Source organism: Heterocephalus glaber, unplaced genomic scaffold (genome assembly GCF_053883595.1).
Source record: "Heterocephalus glaber isolate CG9 unplaced genomic scaffold, H.glaber_assembly_v1.0 deba00001572, whole genome shotgun sequence".
In the NCBI taxonomy this organism is placed as follows: Eukaryota; Metazoa; Chordata; class Mammalia; order Rodentia; family Bathyergidae; genus Heterocephalus; species Heterocephalus glaber.
The window spans coordinates 4,217,523-4,243,281 of NW_028258357.1; the positions used below are offsets into that span (position 1 = coordinate 4,217,523).

General features: G+C 36.5%; 1 protein-coding gene across 1 annotated transcript in view; it reads right to left on the reverse strand.

Annotated features, from left to right (window-relative positions):
* Slc6a15 (solute carrier family 6 member 15) overlaps positions 1-21,537 on the reverse strand; it is a 55,855-nt gene extending 34,318 nt beyond the window's left edge. Inside the window, exon 1 of the mRNA XM_004867532.4 lies at positions 21,283-21,537. The gene's annotated coding sequence lies outside the window, so the exon portion shown is untranslated. The remainder of the gene's footprint in view (positions 1-21,282) is intronic.
* Between the last annotated feature and the right edge of the window lie 4,222 nt (positions 21,538-25,759).

Sequence of the window (25,759 nt, forward strand, 5' to 3'; positions counted from 1 at the left end):
CTCACTTTGGAGAAATTACTTTTTATTCCTAATTCAATGAAGTTTATAAAATTTTAAAGCATGAATGTACTAAATTTTGGACTTCCTGAAGATGATGGAGTGGTGACAGCAGAGAAACAGCCTCTTTGAGATTTGGCAACCATACACTGGAATATAGTAATGTGAGGAAGAGAAGAAGGAGAGAAGTGGTCCCTGGACCCAGAAAGGATCTGAAGCAAGAATTGAGGCCCATAGAGAGTGAGAAGAGAGACTTCAACAAAGAAGGAAGTGGCAAGTGCTGTTTTCTCCCTGAGCCCTGACTCACTGCATGAGAAGGGCAGCTTAAACTTGCAGACCCACAGTGACTACTGGAAAACCCAGAGGCCACCATGGAGAGATGTATCATTGGAAGAGAGCAGTGGATGGAGTAGACTGGAGGGGGTGGTGAGTTATTCACAATCAGATGGCCCCCAAGAGAAGACAGTTGACTGGTAGCCCTCTTGGAAAGGAGGCAATTTAGCTAGAACACAGAGTAGCTTCAGGCTGGCTCCCTCAGGGTGAGGCAAAATGGAGTTCAAGTCAACAATAGGTAAAGGAGCTAGTTCAAGCCAGCATCAGACACACAGAGTGTTGCAGTCTGAACAAATCAGGGTCCAGCCGCACAGCCAGAAACCAGTCTGAGCTTCAGAAATAAAAGTTCAGGCTTGCTTGGATGATCCACTGCCCCACAGTAACTCTATGGCTGGTTTGGTGTGATTAATCAACACAAATCTTGACTCTGTATGCCCAATTTTTCTACCAGTGACAGCAGAGACACATCTTGAAGTATTCGGTTTTTTCTTATTTTTTGTTGTTGTTGTTGTTGTTTTCTTTTCTTTTTCTTGATTGCTTGTTCTTGTTTATGTATAACTATGAACATTGTTTCTAGTTTTTTGTTGTTGTTCTCCTGTTCTGTTCCTATTTTTATTTCTTCTTTTTCTATTTCCCTCCCATCTTCACCAGTTCCCCAAAGTTTGTATAAATCTTCCTTTGTCCTGTGGCCTTGCTTCTAATCTCTTCCTCATCTTCTATTTTGTTTCCTTCAACACATTTTAAATTTTCTCCACTGAAGGTAAAATCACCACACTGAGCCCATATTTGCTGTCTACAATTTTCTGGTTTGTTTTAGATTTTGCTATATGACCACAAATCTAGTTCATACAGTTAAAGATGGCAAATCAATAGTTGCCACAGTTTGTCATTTTCTAGGCTTTGATGGTATTGTAATTGCTGATTGTAATACTTTAGCCAAGGTGACATAATTGTTCTAATCCATTATTCTTGCTGGTATGCCAAGACTGAGACTGCCTTAGGGTCATAAACAGTACTATACTCCAGTGCCAAAGAACCAGGGGCTAGGGCAAATAGCCAGGAACTTCTCATCCTCAACAAATTGAAGAGGTAGGATCTTGCAACAGACTCAAAACCCAAAAGCCAGTTACACCTGGACGAAATCTCTAAGAAGTAGTCTTTCCTAAGGGTTCTAAATACTAATGAAAAAGCTACTTGCCACAAGCAACTTACAAAAATCAAACCAAGAATGAAACTAAAAAAAGAATAGAAAAATAAGAAAACACTTAAGCAAGATGCAACTCCAACTTCCAGCTCACGAAAAGCAAACCTAAGGAGCAATAAGGTAGAACAATTTGAAACCCACCCACCTAGACTCTCTGAACTGATAATGACAGAAGGAACAAAGAATGAATGAGGCTCTGGAAAAAAATCAGAGCAAAAATAGTTTCTCATATATGAGACACATAGATGATGACCATAATGAAAGACATGATTAGAAACTCTAGAGCAGATACAGATTTTTAAAAAGATGAGCTTAGGAAACTTATGGAAATCATGAATGCCCAGCATAGGAAAGAAATGGAATCCATGAAACAGATTCAAATAGATATTCAGAAGATTAAAAATTTCATTGAAAATATGCACAACAGAATGAGCCAATGTGAGAATAGAATATCAGATATAGAAGATAGAATTGTGAGTAGTGATCATGAAAAGAAAGATCTCTTAAAAATAGCAAGAGACCATGAAAAATCAATCCAACAGCTGCTAAATGATGCAAAGAAGAATGACATAAGATTGGTCAGTCAATGTAAAAGCAGGAGATAGAACAATGACATAAAAAACCTATTCACAAAAGTAATGGCAGGAAACTTCCCAAGCAGGGGAAAAGAATTTGACATACAGATAAGTGAGACATATAGAACTCCAATTAGCCATGATCAAAAAAAAAATCTACACCAAGGCAAATAATAGTCAAGATTACAGAAGGCCAATAAATCAGCAGAATATTAAAACCCATTAGAGAAAAGAAACAAATCATCTATAAAGGAAAATCCATCAGAATCACAGAAAACTTTTCAACACAAACCCCTCAAGTCAGGGAAAGCTTGGAAGGAAGTATTTCAAGCCCTAAAAGAAAATAACCTCCAATCCAGACTGATGTACCCCACAAAACTATCTTTCAAATTTGATGGAGAAATAACATACTTCCATGACAAAGAACACTTGAAGAAAATCATGACCATGAAACCAGCACTCAAAATATTCTGAAGGGTATTGTAGAAAGAGATAACAGGGACTACAACTTCATGAACTCCAATAGAATTAATCCACCAGGGAAGGCAAGCAATTAAACAGAGGAGGAAAATTGGGAACCAACAACAGTAAAATAACATGACAAGTATGAGTTAATACATATCAATTATAATCATCAATGTAAATGGTCCCAATTCACCAGTCAAAAGAAAGAGACCAGCAGAATGGATCAACAAGCAAGATCCAACAACATGCTGCACACAAGAAACACATTCAACTCAAAAAGAAATTCATAAGGGGCAGGGTACATGTAGCTCAGCCGTGATTCACTTGCCTGGCAAGTAAAAGGTCCTGAGGTCAATTCCCAGTACTGGAAAAAAAAAAAAAAGAAATTCATATACTGAAAGTCAAAGAATGGAAAACAATAATTCATGCATCGGGAAACTAAAAAAAAAAAAAAAAAAGCAGTGGTAGCTATTTTATTTACAGACAAAGTGGATTTCAAGTCAAGATTGAGAGACAAAGGTTACTACATCCTTGTAAAGGGAACAATCCAAGAGGAAGAGACAACAATCACAAATTTTTATGCACCAAATACCAGCACATCTAACTATATAAAACAAATATTAACAGGTATGAAAAATCAAATAAGCACTAATACAATTGTAATGGGGGACCTCAATATCCCACTGTCACAAATAGATCAAAAAGACAAAAAATTAACAAAGAAATATCAGAACTGAACCACACTTTTGAACAAATGAACTTAGTAGATGTCTACGGAGCGTTCCACCCCACAACATCAGGATACACATTTTTCTCAGCTGCACCTGGGATGTTCTCCAAAATAGACCCCATACTAGCTGATAGAACATGCTTAAGTAAATGCAAAGGAACTGAAATTATCCCTTGCTTATTATTAGACCACAGTGCAATGAAATGGGAAATTGATGGCAAAAGAAGTCACAAGAACTTCATAAACACATGGAAATTAAATAACATCCTTTTGAACAACCAATGAGTCATCACAGATAAAATTAAAGAAGAAATTAGACAGTTTCTTAAATTAAATGATAATGCTAATAAAACATACAGAAACTGATGGGACACAATCAAAGCAGCCCTACAAGGGAAATTTATAGTGGGGAATTCCCATATCATAAAAACAGAGTGAACTCAAATAAAAAGCCTAACATTAAAGTTCAAGCTTCTAGAACAAGAAGAGCAAGTCAATCCCACCGCTCATATGAGAGAGGAAATTATAAAGATAAGAGGAGAAATTAATGCAATAGACTAAGAAAATGATAAAAAGAATCAATGAATCAAAGAGTTGGTTCTTTGAAGAGTAAATAAAATTGATAAATCCTTAACCAATCATCAAAATGACTCAAATCTATGCAATTAGGAATAAAAAGGGTAAAATCAGAATAGATCCTGCAGAAATTCAGAAGATCATCAATACCTCCTTCAAGAACTTGTACTTCTTTTTGAGAACCTGTATTCAAATAAAATGGAAAACAGAAGAAATGAAGCACAGTTTTGTCTTTTTAAGATAATTATACAATCTTTTAATCTGATAATATAAAGCATTACATTGATTGGTTTTATAGCATGAACCAATTTCTCATTTAGATGATAAACCTTCTGGGTCAAGATGCATTGCCTTTTTAATACAGCACTAGAATAAATCTGTTAATTTTTTTTCAACTACATTAATGAGAATCTGGGTCTGTAATTTTCTTCTGGCATTTTGCTTCTCTGATTTTTGTAGCCTCATAAATTTTGAGATGATTTCTCATTCTCTGAGACAGTATGTGTAAGATTAATTTTATTTCATCCTTAAATGATTGGCAGCACTTACCAATCAAGCCATCTGATTTTTATTTTTGGAATATTTTCAAAAGAAAATTTCCTTTTGTTTATACATAGCTACTTGGATATTATTTTTCTTGTTATGTTAGTTTTAGTAAGTCATCTTTTCTGAGGAATCTGTCCATTTTAATTAAATATTTTGGAATAAAAATTTAGTCAAATGTGGTGGCTCACACCCATAATCCCATCATTTGGTAGGCTGGGGTAAAAGGATTGGCCAGCCCAGGCTACACAGTGAGTTCAAGGTCAGCCTGGATTACACATAAGACCCTGCCTCAAAAAGCTAAAAATTAAAAAAAAGTTTTTGGAATAAAATTACACCTGACATTCTACGGTTGTCTCTTAAAACAACTGCTCAATCCATTTTTACTTCCTGTTTGATCTTTCCTCTGCTTTTGTCTTAACCAGTCATGCTAATATTTTCACTAAAAATTATGCAAATATTTGGACAATTCTTGCTCCATCATTCAAGGGATTTTAACTCCCAAAATATTATTACTACCACTTTGAAATTACAATGTATTAAATTTTAATTAACAATTCCAGTGAAAACATGCAAAGATCTGAAATAGATCTTAGGAATTGAGGGATAACTCCAGTAGACTTCCCACAACTAGCTAGTATTTGGTATCTGTCATAAACTTAACACTGTATAGTAAATCAAAATAATACCAGTACATCATTATCTGACTGACAGGTTCAAATTTTATTGAAGAAAGTTACTCTTAAATTTGAATAAATCTTAGCATTGAATTTGAAATTCATTGTAGATGCCATGGAATGTATCTTCCTAATTCTAATTAACAAGATAGGAAGTTACCTGAATAAAATCAAATTGATGAATCATATTCCAACACTCAGGAATAACTGGCATGGTGATGATTCTATAATGATGGACTAATTGCACAAGAAAACAGATAACAAATTTGATGAAATCCTAAAATAATGATCTTGAAAAACAATACAAAATATTTTTCTCAATGAAAATTAAAACATAAGGTTGCTGTATTTTGAAAGTGATATCCTTTACATAAAATTGTTGCATTAAGCAAAGAAATAATAAAAATTATATATCAAATCAAAAGTGAATAAACATTTTCCAAATTTCAATACAAAGCAATATTTACACTTTATTAAATATATGTTTTACTGAAAAACGATGAACTATAACCACCTATTAGAATAAATAATAAATATTAAAGGCTTGGCATGGTGGCACACCCCTATAATCCCAGGACTCCAGAGGCTGAAGTAGGAGGATTGCCAAGTGTTCAAGGCCAGCCTGAACTACATAGCAAGACCCTGTCTCAAATAAACAAATAAATAAATAAATATTAGAATTATTGATTTTTTTTAAAAAGTAATATTGATGACATGAAGAAACCTGATCAGTCACATATTGCTGATAGAAATTTAAACAGGTACACTCATTCTAAAAACTAATTGGTAGCTCCTTTTAACACTAATATTGTTTTTTAAAATAGGGACCACCGACTACACTCTTAATCACACATTCCAGAGTAGTAAAATCTTAGGAAATTTTTACCCAAATGTTCACAGCAGCAGCTTTGTTTACAATAACACCAAACTGAAAACTACTAATATGTGCTTCAATGAGTGAATGGTTAAGTAACCTGTGTGATAACCATGTCATTAAATAGTAATCAGCATTAAAAAGAAAACAACCATTGATACCTGCAACAAATGCATGAACATCAAGGAAATTATACTGAGTGAAAAAAAATTTAATACAATTACAAAAGGATACATACTTCATGATTCCATTTATACATGTGTGAAATGACATAATTACAAAGATGGACAATGATTAGTGCTTGCAGAAAGTGTGGGATGGAGAGGCAAGTGGGTGTGCTACAAAGGGTTACAGGAAAGAATGTGAAGATGATGCGGTTTAGTTATCTTCATTGTCATAAGGAATACATAAAGCTATATAATTGATAAATTGCAGACAGCTATATACGCACAACGCACAGATACACACACAAAAAGTCACTACATTATCTGGAAAAGTTCTAAGGATATACCAATTTCAGTATGGCAGTTATGATACTGTGGTGTGTATTATACAAAATGTTAAGGTGGGGAGACAGGGTAAAAATTTTCTTTTTACTTTCTTGGGAAACTGAATAACTGTTATTTCAAAAATAATTATAATCATAAAGTAATTTCCTTGAATTGAAGTATATTTTGTTGACTTCTGCCAAATAAAGACAGATTTTAAATCTTAACCAATCTTTCAAAACATCTTTAAAATGTCTTTAAGCAAAGTCTTCAAAATACTTATAGTTTTATTAACATTGAGAACACCTCAAATATAAGCACTGTATTCATTTCTGGAATCTGTCTTAACAAACTATTTCAAATTTAGATGTTTAAAATAAAAATAGAAATACTTCAGGAAGATGGCAGAACAGTAAGTAGCAACAAATCAGCCTCTCCAAGATGTGCAATATAGACAATGGAAAATAACCTGGGGAAGGAAAGGGGAGAGGTAAAGCCCTAGGACCCAAGAAGGACCTGAAGTGAAAATTGGAGCCTACAGAAAAATTAAAGAGATAAACCACAACACAGAAAAAGGAAAAGGCAACTTGCACTTTCTTCCCAGTTTCTGGTTTGTGGTGTGAGAAAGGAAGATTGAATCTACAGACACACTGAAAGTGGGCTACTCCAAAGGCCTCCAGGGAGAAGCACACCAGTAGACCAGAGCAGTGGATGCTGTACACTACAATAACTGATGAGAGACTCCAGTCTAAGTGACTAGTGTGTACCCTGGAAAGTGTGCTTAGTCAGACACCATTTTAGCGAGGAGCCAACTGAGCTTGGGCCTCAGAGTAGCTGTGGATTGGCTTCATCTCGGGGGTCCCAGTGTTAAACTACCACGGTGACTGGGTGAAGGACAATCATGGGAAAAAATCTAATGGTCAAGGAACTGTGAGCAGGCTGGCAAGAGACACCCAGAGTGTTATAGATTAAATGACTCGGCCTCAACTCCATGACCTTAGTCAGGTTCAGCTTGAACTTTTGTGGATTCACAAGTCCAAGAACAACACCATGCCCTAATACTACTTACTGCCAGTTTGCTGGGATAATCCAGCACCCCACCCTAACCCTATTACAGACCAGATGGGATTATTCAGAATGGATCTGGGCTCTGCCTGCTTCCTTTGTCTACCAGCAAGAGCAGAGTAACACTTTGAATTGAGCACTGCCAAAACATTATAGAACCCAGAAGATAACTATAGGCTTGAAATTACAGAGAAAGTTCTTTTTAAAGTACTTGTTATTTGGGGTTTTTTTCCTCTGATTGTTTCTTTTTGTTTTTTTTGTGAGGGAGAGCTTTGTAGTTTCTTTTGTTTTGTTTTGTCCCTATTTGTGCTTTTTCATTCTTTTCCTCCCTCCTGTCTTCTTCACCATTTTCCTGAAGCATGTGTAATCTTCTTCTGTCCTTCAGCCTTGCCTCTAATCCCTTTTTGTTCTTTTATTTTATTCTATTTGCAGACAAAATGGATTATCAGCAGAGACAAACAAAGAACATCACTACATACTTGTTAAGGGAACAATCCAAGAAAAAGAGATAACAATCATAAATATATGTGCACCAAATGCTATATAAAATAACCTCTAATGGATATGAAAAATCAGATAAACACTAATACAATTTTAATAGAGGACTTCAATGCTCCACTGTCACAAACAGAGTGGTGTCTCAGTGCACAAACTTGATTCTTTCTTTGATTTCATTAAAAACCAAAGTTGAATGAGAATCAAATTAAATTCAATGATTACAATCAATTTAGGTTCTCTTTTCTTTCTTTCTTTCTTTCTTTCTTTCTTTCTTTCTTTCTTTCTTTCTTTTTTTTTTTTTTTTTTTGAGCCAAGGTTTCACTATGCAATTCAGGCTGACCTTGAGATCACTACATAGCCAAGGCTGGTCTCAAACTCACAGTGATGTTCCTCCCTCAGGCCCCTGAGTGCTGGGATCACAAGCATCCATGGTTAGGTTCAATGTTGACCTACTGGGAAAATATGATTTGTTTCTCATCCAATTTGATTTGTGACCAGAATTGTTGAGAGAATCGAGTTCATGAACTCAGGTACCATTGTAGACATTTCAATTAGACAAAAAAAACCAACATAGAAATATCAGAACTGAACCAAGCCTTTGAACAAATGGACCTAGTAGATATGTATAATCTTCCACCCAACAAGAACAGAATACATTCTTCTCAGCCACACATGGGACTTTCTCCAATATGGACCACATACTAATTCACAGAACATGCTTACGTATATGCAAAGGAATTGAAATTATCCCACACATATTATCAGATCATAATCCAATTCAATTTGAAATCAATGGCAAAAGAAACCACAAAAACTACAGAAACACACAGAAATTAAATAATACCCTCCTGAACAATGGATCACAGATGAATTTGAAAAATAAATTAGTTTGAAAAATTAAACAATAATGGCAACATGATATACTGGAACTTATGAGATGTAATGAAAGTAGTCCTATGAGGGAAATTTATAGCAGTGAATTCCCAAACCAGAAAAAGAGTGAGCTCAAATAAATAACCTAATGCTGAATTTTAAGCTTCTAGACAAAGAAGAGCAAGTTAAACTAAAAGCACATACAAGGGAGGAGATTTTAAAAATCAAAGCAAAAAATAATGTAATTAAGACTAAGAAAACACAAAGAATCAATGAATTGAAAAGTTGGTTCTGTCAAAGATTAAATAAAATATATGAACCCTTAGCTAAACTTATCAAAAGAAAGAAAAGACTCAAATACATGCAATTAAGAACAAAAAGGGTGAAATCGCAATGGATCCTACAGAAATCAAAAAGATCATCAATACCTAATTCAAGAACCTATACTCTAGTAAGATGGAAAATACAAAAAAAAAATAGATTCCTAGATACATATGAAGTACCAAAGCTGAATCAACAAGATCTAAAAATTCTAAATAACCATATACAAATTAGTGAAATTAAAGATGTAATTAAAAAAAAAAAGACTACCAAAAAAGAAGTTCCAGTGGATTCACTATGAAACTCTACAAGAACTTTAAGACAAGATCTAATGCAGCTACTACTTAAATTCTTTAATGAAATGGAAAGGGAAGCAATACTTCCATAGTCATTCCTGGAAGCAAATATTACCCTGATACCAAACCAGAGAAGAATTCAACAACAACAAAAAAAGTGCTACAGGCCAATCTCCCTAATGAACCTAGATGCAAAAGTCCTCAATAAGATATTGGAAAACAGAATGCAGCAATTCATCAAAAAGATCATACATCATGACCAAATAGGATACATCCTATGGATGCAGGGTAGGTTCAATATATGCAAATCAGTAAATGTAACACACCATATTAACAGAGCCAAGGACAAAAACTACATGATCATCTCAATAGGCACAGAAAAAGTATTTGCCAAAGTACAACACACATTCATGATAAAAACCCTACAAAAAAATTGGAATAGAAGTTCTTTATCTCAACCTAATAAAAAGTTATCTGTAACAAACCAACAGCCAACATCATACTAAATGATCAAGAAATTAATGCTTGCAATCTAAAATTAGGGACAAGAGAAGGATGCCCACTATCACCACTCCTGAACAAAACAGTTTTGAAAACATTAGCTAGAGTAATTAGACAGGAGAAAGAAATAAAAAGCAATATGGATAGGAAAGACAGAAGTTAAATTATCATTATTTGCCAATGATATGGTATTCTATATAGAAGAGTCCACAAACTCTACCAAAAGGCTCCTAGAATGAATAAAACAATTGGGTAGCACAGTAAGATTCAAAGTCAACACTAAAAAATCAGTAGCATTTCTGTACACAAATAACAAATTCACTGATAGAGAAATTAGAGAAACATCACTTTTCACAATAGCATCAAGACAAATGAAATCCATAGAAATCAATCTAATGAATGAAGGGAAAAACGTTTACATTGAAAACTGCAGTACTCTGAAAAAGGAGATCAAAAAGATTATCAGAAAATGGAAGACATCCTGTATTCTTGGATAGGCAGAACCAATACAGAAAAAATCGCCATACTTTCAAAGCTGTTATACAGATTTAATGCAATCCTGATCAAACACCAATAGCATACCTCACAGAACTAGAAAAATAATCCTAAAATTCATATGGAATCAGAAGAGACCCAGAATAGCAAAAGCAACTCTAAGCAACAAAGGCAAGGGCGCATCGCAATCTTCAATTTGAAGTTATACTACCAAGTTACCATGATATAAAACAGCATGGTACTATCAAAAAAACAGACCCAACCATCAATGGAGCAAAATAGAAGATGCACAAACAACTCAAAACACACTCAGCCACCTTATCTTTGACAAAGATGCCTATCAACTTCATTGGAAGAAAGACAGCCTCTAATAAATGGTGCTGAGAAAATCAGCTTTCCTCATGCTGAAGATTGAACCAGACCCATATCTCTAACCATGCACTAAACTAAAGTTGAAATGAACTAAATATCTAAATATAAGAACAAAAACATTTAATCTGCTGGAAGACAGAATAGGTAAAATTATTGAAGTCACAGGCGTAGGCAAAGACTTCATGCATAAAACCCCAGTTGCCTAAGAACTATTATGAAGAATCAACAATTGATATCACATCACATTTGAAAGCTTTTGCACAGCAAAAGAAACCACCATCAGAGTGCGAAGACATCTACAAAGTGGACACAATAATTTACCAACTACTCCTCAGTAAAAGGAATAATATCTAGACTATACAAAGAACTCAAAAAATTCAGAACCTCCAAATTCAAAGATCAGATCCAAAAATGGGCATCTGAAATGAACAGACACTTCTCAAATGAAGAACAAACAATAAATCAATATGTGAAAAAATGTTCAATATCACTGGTCACTCAAGAAATACAAATTAAAATACTAAGATTCCACACAAAACCAGAACTAAGGGCTCTCATCAAGAAATCAATAACAAATGATGGCTAGGTTGTGGGGAAAATCGAACCCCTTTCCAGTGTTCATGGGAGTATAAACTGGTGCAACCACCATGGAAATCAGTATTGGAGATACCTCAAAAAATGAAAACTAGAGGTTCCATTTGACACAGCTATTCCCCTTCTAGGCATCTTTCTAAAAGTGTTAAAAGCATTGCACCACAGTGATATATGCATTCCCATGTTTAGAGCAGTATAATTTATAATCGCTAAACTTTGGAAAGAGCCCATATGTTCATCAACAGATGAATGGATTAAAATGTAGTTTTTATATACAATGGAGTACTGCTTTCATTAAAAAAAGATAAACTTGAGTCATTTGTAGGTAAATGGATGCACCTAGAGACCATAATTTTAAGTGAAATAAATGACGTTAGTTTTCATTTTTTTCTTTCTTTCTCTCTTTTTTCTTTTTTTTTCTTTCTTTCTTTCTGATTTTTGATTTTTTTATTTTGTTTTATTTTGTTTTGTTTTAGAGACAGAGTCTCACTATGTAGCCCAGGCTGACCTCAAACTCAAGGCAATCTTCTTGCCTCAGCCTCCCAAATGCTGCAATTACAGGCATGCACCACCATACCTAGCTACATGCACAAGATTAAATATTACACTGTTTTTCTTGTGTGAGAAATTCTAAGGCTAAACAAGGAGCAAAATAGAGGTCACATATTGGGGAGTAGCAAGAAAATGCTCAAATGTGAAGGGGAACAAGAGGGGGGAAAGGAAGGAAAGGAAAGGAAAGGAAAGGAAGGAAAGGAAAGGAAAGGAAAGGAAAGGAAAGGAAAGGAAAGGAAAGGAAAGGAAAGGAAAGGAAAAAGGATTTAAAAATAGAATGGAAGAAGAAAAGGGAAACAAAGTCTCTATAAATGAGGAGGGGGAAAGGGTTGAAGGGAGGGGAGGGGAATGGTAAGAAAAAAGAAGAATTAACATATATTATGTACAGGTACAAATTCCCTATGATGAATGTGAGCACAATGTACGGTAAATACGTACTAATAGAAAATGTTTAACTAAATTTAAAAAATAAAAAAAAACAAAGTATGTATTTTCATGGCTTTGGAGATGAGACTTTCAAAATCATTTTCAAGGAACCAAAATTAAAATACTGGAAAATCTGTTTATCCTTCAAAGGCTCTCTAGGGAAGAGTCTGGACCTTGCTTATTCTAAACTCAAGAGGCTGCTGGCATTCTTTGACTTGTGACCACATCACTTGACCTCTGTCACCTTACTCAATTGTCCTCTCCCTTCTATGCATACATAATCTTTCTAGGCCTCTATTCAATGGACCCTTAGATTGACATGCAGGGCCCATATTCCAGAATAATCTCTTAATCACAAAGCTAGTTGACAGGGAGCAGAAAGTGGACATGTCTTCAGGAATTATCAGCAAACTTCCATAAAGACACACTATTATTTATACTGTACTTATTTATATATTTGTATTAACATGGCTTATAAAATATGAACTTTCAAGTACTTAATATGCTTTGTTATCTTCATAAAATGTCAGGTATGATCTTGTATAATCATTTGTTGTAGTAGATTGTTTGCAAAAATGAACACTAATAATTTCTCCCAATTCTGTATGTGATTGCCCTCCTCCTATCAAGACATGTTTCTTTTTAATCTGAGACAGTCTTGAACTTGTTGTGGCCAATAGATTGTAGCAGAAAAAACTCTGTAAAAGTTCCAAGGCTAGCCTGAAGAAGCCATGAGGTTTCTTCTTTCTGTCATCTGGAAGTCAGGAACCATGGAAAAAGTTTACCTTGCTTGCTAGTAATCCCACATGGAGTAAAAGGGAGAGAGTGAAATATAGTTCCAATTAGCCATCAATTACTCCAGCATCTGAGTTAAATCCCCCAGAGTGATAACAAATGCATTGACTTTCTAGCCCCAGAAAAACTTCCAGCCAGCACAAATTAGAGCAGATCAACCACAAACTGAGCCCAACCATGCCATGCACTAATGAAGAATAAAAAGTCATTATGAGGACCTGGGATATACCTCCGGGGCTCTGCCCCTGCCTGGCAAGTGCAAGGTCCTGAGTTCAATTGCCAGTACCGGAAATGTCATTATGATTAGTATTTAAAATTACCAGTATTTAAAATTAAAATTGTTGGGCCAGGGATTTAGCTCAGTGCTGCCTTCCTCACAAGTGCAAGGTCCCGAGTTCAATTCCTGGTACCAAAAATAAATAAATAAATAATAAATAAATAAAATAAAATTACTATGTTTCAGCATGCTGATTGTGCTACAATAGGTAACTGAAATGCTTGTTTATAAAAAGTTGATTCAAATATTTATTGGATTTAGCTACAAGTATAAATATATTACTGAAATGTAAAATACTGTCCCAGAAACTATTGCAATGGAGGTAGGCTTACATGGAAAGGGTGTGGTATAATTTTCTATATCCACACAACAATTTTCTTTTAACCAAAAAATGCACACTAACTTTCAGAGCTACATTTAGCTTTATGTAAAATCCCATATGATCAACATCAAATTTAAAGCATCTTGCATATCATTAAAGAAACAAAGATTATCATTGCAAAATCTACAGACATCAAAATGATCATAAAGGAATACTAACAAAATCTCTATATGCATAAAATTGATAACCTAGATGCAATGGATGAGTTTCTTTAAAAAAAAAAAAGCTTACTACAACTTACCAATATAAAACAGTTCATTTAATAGCTCTATAACTATTAGGAAATATAAGTACATAATTTTAAAACTCTCACAAAACAAGTATACAGGCCCAGATGGCTTCAGTAGAAAATACCACCAAATGTTTGAAGAAAAATTAACACTAACTCTACTCAAACTCTCCAGACAACAAAAAACAATAGAACATTTTTAAGTCATTTTATGAAGCTAGTATTATCCAGGTATCAAACCAAATATGGTTTCAAAATTGCATATCAATAATTCTAATGAATATGAACACAAAATTCATTCATACAATATTAGACAACTGAATTTATAAATGTATACAAACAAGTATACACCATGACTAAGTGGGGTTTATGTATGCAAAACTGGTTTGGTATTCAAAAAATATGTAATACATTATAGTAACAAGCTAAAGAAAAACAATCACATAACTATATCAACTGATGCAGAAAAGTACTTGATAAAATTCAGCTCATTCATGATTACAAACTACAAAAAATCAGAAATAAAAAGTAACTTTCTAAGATAAACAGCATCTACAAGAAATATACAGTTAAGATTATATTTACTAGTAGAAGACTTAATAATTGTCTCCTAATATCAGAAACAAGACAAGAATGTGCAATATCACACTCTTATTCACATAATATTAGAAATTCTAGCCAATGTAATAAGGCAAGAAAAAGAAGAGATAAGGTATGTAGATCAAAAGGAAGAAAGGTTTTGTAATTGCAGACTTTCTGATTATCTATCTAGAAAATCCTAATATACCAAACACATTTCTGAGGATAAATGAGTTCAGTAAAGTTACAGAATACAAAATAAACATACATAAATCATTTGTACTTCTACATGTAGACAATGAACAAATGGATGCAGAAATTTAAGATTCAACAGCATTTATAATTGTTAACAAATGAAATACATGAAAATGTTGAACATGCAAATGAAAAACACGAAATGTGATAATATTTTTCTTGAAAACTACCAAGTATTGTTAAAAGAAATAAAAGAGCTAAATATACATAAGCAGTGCATATATTAGAAAATTGGACTTACTACAACCACCAACTTTTCCTTAATAAATATGTGGGATTAAATGGAATTCTTACCAAAACCCAAGCAAAAATTTGTACAGAGAAGATTATTTTAAAATTTATATGAAAAGGCAAAAAGCTATAAAAATTTACAAGCAAAAGAAATGAAGTAGAATTAATAATTTCACACAATTTCAAGACTTTGGTAAGGAAGAATGTTTGGGATTAGTAGTAAGATATATAAATCAATGACATAGAACTGACTATCCAGAAATAGATGCACATAAATATACCCAAATACTTTTTGGTAAAGGTACAAAGTTAATGTGAAAAAACACAGCCCTCTTAACAAAGATCTCTAGAAACTATTGAACTTTTTTAGGCAAAAGTATAACCTTGAACTATAACTAGCATACAAAAAATTAACTCAAAAATGATCACAGACTTAAACATAAAACATTAAATAAAAATTTAGAAAACAATCACTGGAGAAAATATTTCAGAGGTAAAGCTAAGCAAAAATATTTTAAATGCAATATTTAAAGCAGGGCCCATCAGAGCAAAATTTGATAAACTGGGCTCACAAATTAAAAACTTCTGCTCTGTGAATGGAGCTAAAAACAGAGAGAATAGACAAGCTAAAATCTGCAAGAAAATATGTGAAGGCCACATAATGTACAAAGAACTAGGAGGTGGTATACATAAAGAACTCTAAAAGCAGAACTATTGAATGTTAAAATGAAAAATGTGTGAAGAACATGAAGTGACACTTCACTGAGTACAATATAATGTACAGACACACACACATGAAATGCGGTTTGACATTATCATCTATTAGGGAAGTGCAAATCAAAACTCATATAAAATGTCACTACATCTTTTAGAATGGCTAAAATACAGTGACAGTCAAATTCTGACAAGGATGCAGAGAAAATCTATCATTCACTTATTTTAGCTAGAATGAAAAATGGTACAAATACTCTAGATCATTTAGCAGTTTCTTTTAAAACTACACATGCAACTACTGTATCAGCCAGCAAGTACACTCAAAAGTATTTACTGCAGATAAATTAAAACTTATATTTCATTAAAAGAAAAAAAGAAACCTTGTACAAAAGTGCCTATCGATGCTTTATTCCCAACAATTCTTAACTGGAAGTAATTCCTATGTCATTCTATTGGTGAATGGTTAAATTTTGATACATCCATATCATGGAGCAACAGAAACAAATTACAGATATGCATAATACGTTGAATGAATCAGTACAGATTTATGCCAACAACTCAAATTCCAAAGATTTCACACTGCATGATTCCATCTAGGTAACCTTTCTGAAATAACTTCACAATAAACATGGACAACCAATTAGAGGTTACCAGGAGTTAAAGCGAAGTTGGGTACAGGAGTGGCTGTTGTTAGGCAATCGCAACACAGAAAACCTTTGCCTGATGTAATTGTTTTGTAAGGTGATCTGTCAATGTCAATATTCTTGTTACCGGAATCTACTGGCTTTAGATTCTCATGGTTGGCTCTGCCAAAATGTTATTGGTTAGCTCCTTCTAAAAGTGGCTCGCCACCGGATTCTAGGTGGCTTACCTCTCTTGGTGTTGGATTACAGGTTTTTCTCAATTCAAACAAAAATTAAATCAAACAACCAAAAATCAGTGGCAAAGTTTATTTGAAAAAGTAAAAGTGAAGAGTGAGAGAGAAAGTGGCTCTGCAGAGAAAGAGCCTCGGCTAAGTAAAAGAGGAAAAAGCAAGATAAGAGAACACCCTGGAGAAAGCAGGGTAGGCTATCTCAGAAAAGCCACCATAGCAAGCCATTCTTGGGGTCTGTGTCCTTCTGTAGTGTCCAAATCTCCAGGAAAGCTGTGAGAGCTTCCACATGCCGGTTCTGCTGAAGTCAGATCTAGGCCATCCTAGAAAACCTGCTCGGGTTGTCCCAAGAAGTCCACTTGCAGGGCTTTGGGAACTGTTCTGTGCATGTGTTTGGAATCTTGTAAGTAACAGGTCAGGCCTACTTCCCCCGGACAGTTTTGCCACACCCTAATTTCCTATCATTCTGATTAGGAAGTTGTAGTCTAATTTGCAAGATACTATGTATGCATGAAATTTTATGAAATACAGATAAGAGCTGTTTTATTCCTTACCAACAATATGTGATTCCGTGATTCTACAACAATTTCAAACTAAAATTTTAAAAAGGAAAAGTGAAAAAGCTCTTCAGTACATTTACTTAAAAAAAGAAAATTATATTTTTATGTCAATATATGACATAACTGCCTACATTTAGTGAACTATTAAATCTATCGCTATGGTATAATTGTATAACTAATAATATTGAAACAGAAAACTTTCTTGAAAGTTCAAATACAACAAAACTATAGAGCCAAAAAGCCTCCTGACTTTGGATCCTGCAACCTGATGACAGCTGATGCTTTAATGCTGCTCTGTAAAGGGTGTTTGTTTGCTATTTTTACTTTAGAATACCTTGATTTCTATTTTGAAAAAGAAATACAACAATGTAGTATTAAAAGAAAACATCACTAGTAAGTTAATGATTATTAATATGGAGTTTTAAGTTCCATTCAATATTCTAGTTATTCTGGATTTCCTTTTTAGGAACAACAAACAGATTCCAGCCTGCTCAGTCAGCATCACAGCACGTTCATTACCTTCTCTAACCCCCTCTAAGTAAGCAAGTCCTCCTTGGATTTTTGTGTTTGTGTAGTATGCGAAGTTGAACACAGTGAGTTCTGAATGGTATCCCTAGTTGCCCTCCACTCCTTTTATTTTATTTTGAGACAGGGTCCTTGAAATTTCAATCCTCCTGCCAAATTTTGGTATATATACAGTCCCAACATATTTTTTCACACATTTCTGTAATCCATAATTCTGCATCTTGGTCTTTTGCTTTAAAAAATCTTTAAAGACTTGATTTTAATATATTAGTTAAAATTTTTAAAGTAACTGTATGACATCCTTTGATTTGGGTATACAACATATTTGTGTCATTTCTGATAATTTTCTATTATAGTGTTCCAAAAATCATTTTTATACATTGCATTTTCATATCCATAGAATAAATTCCTAGAAGTGGAACCACTTTATCCAAGGTATATGCTTTTATAATTTTGATAAGCATTAGTAAATGGCTCTTGATAAAATTGCTTCAGTTTGCATTAACAAGCAATAGATGAGAGTGTGTTTCCCTCTGCCCTTGATACAATGAGTAACCTTTTTATCTTTGCCAATCTGATATGCAAAAAGGCTCCCAGCATAAGCATTCTTTTCAAAGAACAATCAATTAATCTTATGTTAAAGGACACTGTACTTTAGTGCATTTATCATAAAAGAAAAAAATTGAGTTTCAAAGCTAACAACAGCTTTATCCTACACCAAAACTACCCTGTACCTCAGTCTACCCTTACAGCTTGTTATTCACAAAATGACAATTATTGATCAAAGTAATATTTAAACAGATAAGTTTATATTAAAAAAACATTTACTAAAATCACCCAAAAGGCAATGTTGTAAGCAAAGTAAGATTAAATCTAAAGATTCCTGCCATGTAAACTTGAATGTTTTTTGTGTATCAGACTATGTGGATTTTTGTTGATGCTGTTTGCTCTGAAATCATTTCAAAATCTACTCTGCATAAGAATATATTCTTATAGCCAATCATGACCATGTATGTATAATAATGGACATACTTTTAAAAAAAGTTGAGATGTAAATTGAGAAGAAAAAAAATGAAGCTTTTGATAATCCAGGTTTCTTTCATTTCTGCCATTCTACATGAATAACTTTGGTTTTAATACTTATTTATTTATTTGCCTTTTTGAGACAAGGTCTGTCTTTGTAGTGCAAGCTGGCCTTGAATTCACTCTGCAGCCCAGGTTAGCCTTGAACTCCTGGAGATCCTCCCATCTCTGCCTCCCAATTGGTGAACTACCATGCCTGCATCTAAGTATATGGCTTTAATTTGCCCAGATGATAAACCCAGAGCTTAAAGGAATGCAAAGTTTTAAACTTTTATCTTATGAAAAAAGTATGGTTTTAAACATGCACACAGTAAAATTTGAACTGTGATCTCTAAGCAAATTAATTATTGTAAATATGGAGCTTAAATGTTACTATTCTGACTTATTTTAAATATTTCAATCATTTTAACATTTCAATTACTGACAATAAGGCATCTCAACTCTATTTTGGTATCTCAAATATCTAAATTATTCAATTTAAAAATAATTTACTATTTCTTGTTCACTGGGTAACCAAATACATGTCTCCCGGAAACATGTATAAATATCTTTCTTAATTCCATTAAAGTACTACAGATATATAGATATATATCTATATATAGAGATAGATATATATATATGCAATTTTATAATGTGCAATAGGAAAAAATGTTTAGCAGTAAACAATAATAGAGTGAATTCCTTTCAAAATTCTGTGAATTCCTATCTTTTTTAAAAAATACATTGAAAGTTTTACTGGTAATGAAAATGGTCAGTGAATTCAATTTTACATTTGGTGTGATAATAAATTCCTCCAGATCCTGATTGTCAAATGCTCTGAATTTAATATGGGAGAACAACACATACTCTTCAAAGAAAATTCAGGCCATCCAGAACGTGTTAAAGCACCTACAAATTGTTTAGTAGTAGGTACAAAAGAGTTAAATAGGTCTGGATCTCAGCTGAGTTCTTGCAGAAATGAGGCTGGGTGGGATTAGCAGTGAGATGGGCTTGTTTGGCAGAGAACGATAATTTCCCAAAGCAAACAGTTTGCTCCTGATATACTGCAAAAGCACTCAGGCATTGACAGGTATGAAACAGCTTTTACAATGGGGGAGGAGGAGCCCTAATGGGGCACATAAACCAAACCGTTCTTTCCTCCCATACCTCACGCATTCAGGAAGGGTTCAGGCCAAGAACGGGGGGGAGGGGGGGGACCGCGTGACCATAGAAACGGTGGCAGCCTCATTTGCATAAGCACCCAAACATTGCGACGTCATCGCGCCGGAGTGCAGGCCCCGCCCCGTTGTACGCCGTCCACTCCCTGCGAGGGCGGGGATGCAAGGGAGAGAGACCCCAGAGAGCGGCACCTAGGGGCTTTGCTCAATGCCAACGTCCGTCAAATGCCCCGCTTCTCTACTAAGAATTCCTGATGCATGGGTCTCTGAGACTGGGCGGGTCACGCGTCCCCGGGAAGCCTCGGGTACATTTGGATTCATTCGCATTTTTAAGGCTGTGTGCCAGTTGAGTGAAAGACATCCTGCCTACTGTCCTATAATCAAAATTGTCTTTTACCCCAACCACGCACAGGCCAGCCAGGTGAACGAAAGTTAGAAACAATCTGAGTTTGCAGTTGCTTCCTATCCCGAATCCCCGGAGCCACCAGCCCGGCAGTCACTGTCAAATTCCAGGACGCGCAGAAACGCGCAGCCTGCGCTTCCCCGGCAGCCACGTGCCCGGAGCGAGGCGCCGGGCTTGCTTTTGGACCGTTTATCACGGGATGCCTCGAGTGGAGGGGAATCGGGGTCACGTGAAAACGCTCTGCCTCGATAGTCGCCTTCTGCAGTTGCAAAGGAAGCAAGAGCGAATGAGGATAGAGGCTGCTGCTCCCTCCGCCCCGGCGCCCACCCGCGTGCGATCTGCCTCCTCACCTGGGATGAACGCGGCTTTCCGCCCTCCCAGACCCTCCCAACTTCCCTCTCGGACCTCTCGACAGCAGGCCCCATCCTCCACCCGACTCCCCTCGGGATCCACTAGGTCTTCGGGGAAGCCGCGGGCACTTTCCACCCCTGGGAGGGAGGGAGCGAGGATGGCGCACGTTTCCACCCATGTGCTTCTCCTTACGAGTACTGTCCCTCGCCACCCCCACCTCGCCCCTCAGCTACAGGGGTGCAGGTCTCAGACCCAGAGGGCACTGCGGAGCTGCCCTCCCTCCTCCGCCCAGACGCAGCCCGGTCCTTCCCAGATCCATCCGTGTATTCGGCTCGCTCCGGGTCCCGGACTCCTGGGGACTCAAGGCCGGCTCCCAGCCACCCCAACCGCGCCCTAGGCACGGGAGTGTCCTCACCGTCTGCGCGGCTCCACACTGCGCCTCTTTCTGCTCCCAAGTACCGGGTCTCTGGCAGCGGCAGTCGCGAAGGGATCGGATCCAGGTGGCGGTGACCAAGCCCGCAGAGGAGCCGGGTGGGGAGAAACCAAGGGCGGGCTTCGAGTGGGGACCGAGGGTCGCTGACCGGTGGGCTGGCAAGGAGAGAGTCGGAGCGCCTGTGTCTGCCCGGCAGCAGCTCGGGATGCGCGCGCGGCTCTTGGTGCGCCTGCCTACGTGTGTGCTAGTGTACAGGAGCTGGGTGTGACGGAGGCGCCACGTGCCCCGCCTGCCTGCTCTGCGGCCGCCCCTGGCTGCGGGGAAGGGAGGCTGGGACTGCGGGCCGCGGGGGAGCTAGCACGGCAGCTGCGGGGCACCGCGTGTCCCCCCCTCCCCTCCGCGCCGCCTCTTGCGGAGTCCACTGCGGCTGCCCGCAGCGCCCTCCCGGATCCAAGGGCCGTGCCGGCTGGATGCAGGGAGGACCTGGGGAATCCCGATCCAAAGCAAAACAAAACAGCCGCTCCCAGCTCCCTGACGTTCTGCCTTCTCTCGGGGTACTCGTCCAAAAGGTGGGCACCAGTTGCCAGCCCCTTGCCTTTGTCTCAGGGAGGATAACAATAGGAAGGGGCCTACTTAGCATCTTCTGGGTATTATTCTAGAGTCCATAGGAACCAGAAGTGAGTGGACCCAGCTTTCTCCCCAGGCCAGCCCTTGGCGGGGAGAGGGGATGCGGGGGAGCAAAACAAAACACTGTAGTCATTTGCTTTCCCTGGGAGGAGTGGCCTGATAGAGCTCAGTGGATGATTCTATGAAAGGGTATAGGTAGCCGATCTTCACACTTTGTCAGTGTCTCTGCGTCCAGGCTTTCCCAGGAGACCTCCTTGCAGATGAAATCTGCCTTACCTCCTCAGATAATCAAGGCATGCTCATAATTAAACCACGTGGGAAAGCCCGAAGATAGACACTGCTCAAAACAAAGCTTAGCCTCCTTTATATTTATGGAAGTTGCAACTTTCCAAAACTGAAAAAAAAAATACAAAAGGAACCTAGAAAATGTTGCAGAGGAAAGGTTCAGTTACTTGGCAGAAGACATTTAAACTTCCAGATGATTAATATTATCGTTAAAAAATACCTTTGTGCGCTTAGGCCTTCCAGCAATCCTTTAGATTTTAGCAGTTTGTATCCAATTAAGATTGAATTAAATAATAAAGCCTTCGCAGACAGGTTTTTGTGTGTGTGTGCAGTAAAAAAATCTCCTGGAAAGAAATCACAAGACCTAAATTTCAGGTCATAACATTACTACTAATCCCTTTAAAGCAGCCAAGAGAGCCTTTTCTCAGCCTCTCTTCAAATCCCACCTTTAAAAACTTTTTAAAAAATTAAATTAGAGTTCATCCTCGGGCTATCCCTTTCCTGCCACTGGTGAATGAATGCTCTTTGGTTGATGCAGCCCAGGAAAAATTAAAAGGTTACAATAAACCTTTTACAGAACATCTTACACAATTCAGTTTTTACTTCACTTAATGGTGACAGGCAAATATTTATGTTACCGTATACCACTGTTTTATAGACTGAAACTGAAATGCAGTACAAATATTACCAATAACACCTCAAAAAAATTCAAGAAAATAGTGCTATAATTCCAAAATAAGGTTATCTGTGAGGAAACAAGTTTTATAGTAGTATTAAGAAGTACTGAAAGTATTTCCCTCTTCCACTTTTTCACTAGTATTTCACATCTATCTGAAATTTTTAAAATATTTGTACTAATGTCCTCGATGATGACTGACACTTGACGGCAAACAAAGTAGGAGAAAACAACTGGTATACTGAGCTTCCCACCAAGTACCTGGGGCTTTATCATATTTTATTAATCTTCTTAAGTAATTAATGAGGTGATTTTTCCTAATTTAGAGATTAGAGAGAGGCAATAGTGAGAAAAAATCCTGCAAAAAATCACACCACTAGTTCAATGATGGAATAAAGAATTAAACTCAGATTTTCTGGCCTCAGACTTCATGTTTTTCAATAATGTGTTGCAAATTTTTTTTATGAATTTATAGAACTTTGACAGGAAAAATGGGTACAATCAACACAAGGGCAAGGCACCTTTGAAAACAGGAAGTCAAATGAAAAGGTACGCCTCTTCCAAAAAAGGCTGAGAACTTCAGTCACACTCACAAGCAAAATGTATCTTTTTTTTTTTTGTAATTTTAACAACAGAGAATCTTCAAAGATTTAAAATTCAATTTGCTAATATATTTGTGGCTAGCAATCTTTGCACGGTTTCTCTGTTACACTGTGTGAAAGTGGTCACGTGGTTTTGGTGTAAGAGGAAGAGGAAACATACAGAAGAGGAACAGAGCCCTTAGAAGATTAATTCAACCCACGACTGAGAAGACTTGTCTTTCTAGCCATGCTGTGTAATATTAGCAAGTATTGATTCAACTGTGTATCGTTGAAATGTGTGAAATAATTCATCTCTCTAATTTGTCTAAATCCTTTCACTAATCCTTTCATTAGGTATGGTTATCAGCCAAATATTGCAGAAGAAAAGCTCAGGCTTTGGTTTTCCAAGGTCTCAAGTCAAGAGATATATGCCACACACTATAAATAAACACCTACTTCTGCCTACATTACCTTCTGAATTTGATAACTATGTTTAAGCAATTAGTATTATGTCTCATTTGAAAAATTTATAATAAGAGATCTTGCAAAGAGAAGTGAACATTCTCTTAGACTGCAGGAGTGAAGGAAGCTGAATCACCAGACCTTTCTGTCCCAGTGACATAGGAGATTAGGGTATGGCAAGGCTGACTGGGGAAGTCAGAGTGACCTGTTAATTACAAGATGCAGGAACACGTCCAGAACAGTTCCCAAAGCTTTACACATGGACTTCTCATGAAAACTCGAGCAAATTTTCAATAGGATGGCTAGGCCCTGATGTCAGCCTGAGATGTGGGATCCCAGCACTGATTCTTGCAGGTTTCCTAGTGACTTGGACAGCATAAAAGGAGAGGTGAGCCATGAAGAGCTTGCTCTCTATCATAGCTTTCCTCAGGTAGTCTGCCCTGCTTTCTCCAGTTGTACTTTTATCTCTCTTTTTTCTCTTTCCTCTGCCCAAGCCCATTCTGCAGAGCCAGTTTCTCCCTCACTCTTCACTTTTACTTTTTCAAATAAACTTTGCCACTGCTTTTCAGTTTCTTGGTTCAATTCTTTGTTCAAGATGAGAAAAACCTGGAATCCAACTCCAAAGGAAAGGCAAGCAACCCAGAACCCGGTAATACTTATTTCACAAGCTACTTTTAGAAGGAGCTACCTGATAACATTTTAGTGGAGCCAGCCATGAAAATCAAAAGCCAGTAGATTCCAATAGCAATAGGGCTTTTCATCTACATACATAGATGTAATTGATCTGTGATTTATATTCCCTTTACAAAGTTTATCATAGCTATTGTAGCACCTTTGAGAATCCAAACATTCCACTCCTATTCTAGTGTCTCAATACTCTCAAAAACAATTTCATAAGGTAACTGGCAAAGTAAAATGGAACTTTAAAAGTTAGATTTTTTTCCTTTGAAGTCTAGTGGCTTCCAAACTTCCTCAGGCCTAGGACATAAATGGCAGGCCCACAGAGGCCTCTGTGAGGCACAGAGGAATGGGCAGAATATTTGGATCCTGGGCCCTGGAGGTCGAGCCCAATTTACTTCCCTTAGCCAAGGGAGCAAGAGGTCTGGATTCAGAAAGGGCTGGAAATGTCATTTCTTTGTGCTGTAGTCTCTTCCACACTGTTCCTTGTTATAAAAGACCTCCACCTGTACACAGTAAGCTGGAGGTTTGAGGTGAATGGACCATTCCATATCTTCAGAGCTAGCTTTAAATAAATCCTTTTTACCTTTGATTTGGTCAGTGGCAGACAAACAAACCTGAGCATATAAGCCTAAGTGGCCAGTAACACTTTAATTTGGTCAGCAGTTGAGCAGATGAACCTGAGCATATGAACCAAGTTGTTCATATCAATACAACAGAAATTGATTATTACTTTAGTAGGAATGGGATGTCAGATAATTAACTCAGTTTATTTACTATTAACCTGTTTAAGTTAATTATTTCTTAAGTAAATGAGTGCATTTTGGCACTTCATTTTTTAAAAATATGATTTAAAAAATAATTTTTAAAAATGTTTGAACACAGCCCAAATGCTCATCAACTGACAAGTGGATAAAGAAGATTTTTTTTTATACAATGGAGTACTACTTTACCATAAAGAAGAATGAGCTTCAGGCATCTATAGCTAAATGGATAGACCTTGAGACCATACTTTTAAGTGAAATAAATCAGACACACATGTTTAAATACCATATTGTTTCTGTGGTGTGAGAAAATGAACATGAAAATAAGCACTGAGATCTATAATGGATGTTGAAATGGGAAGAAAGTGTTCAAATGGGAAGGGGAA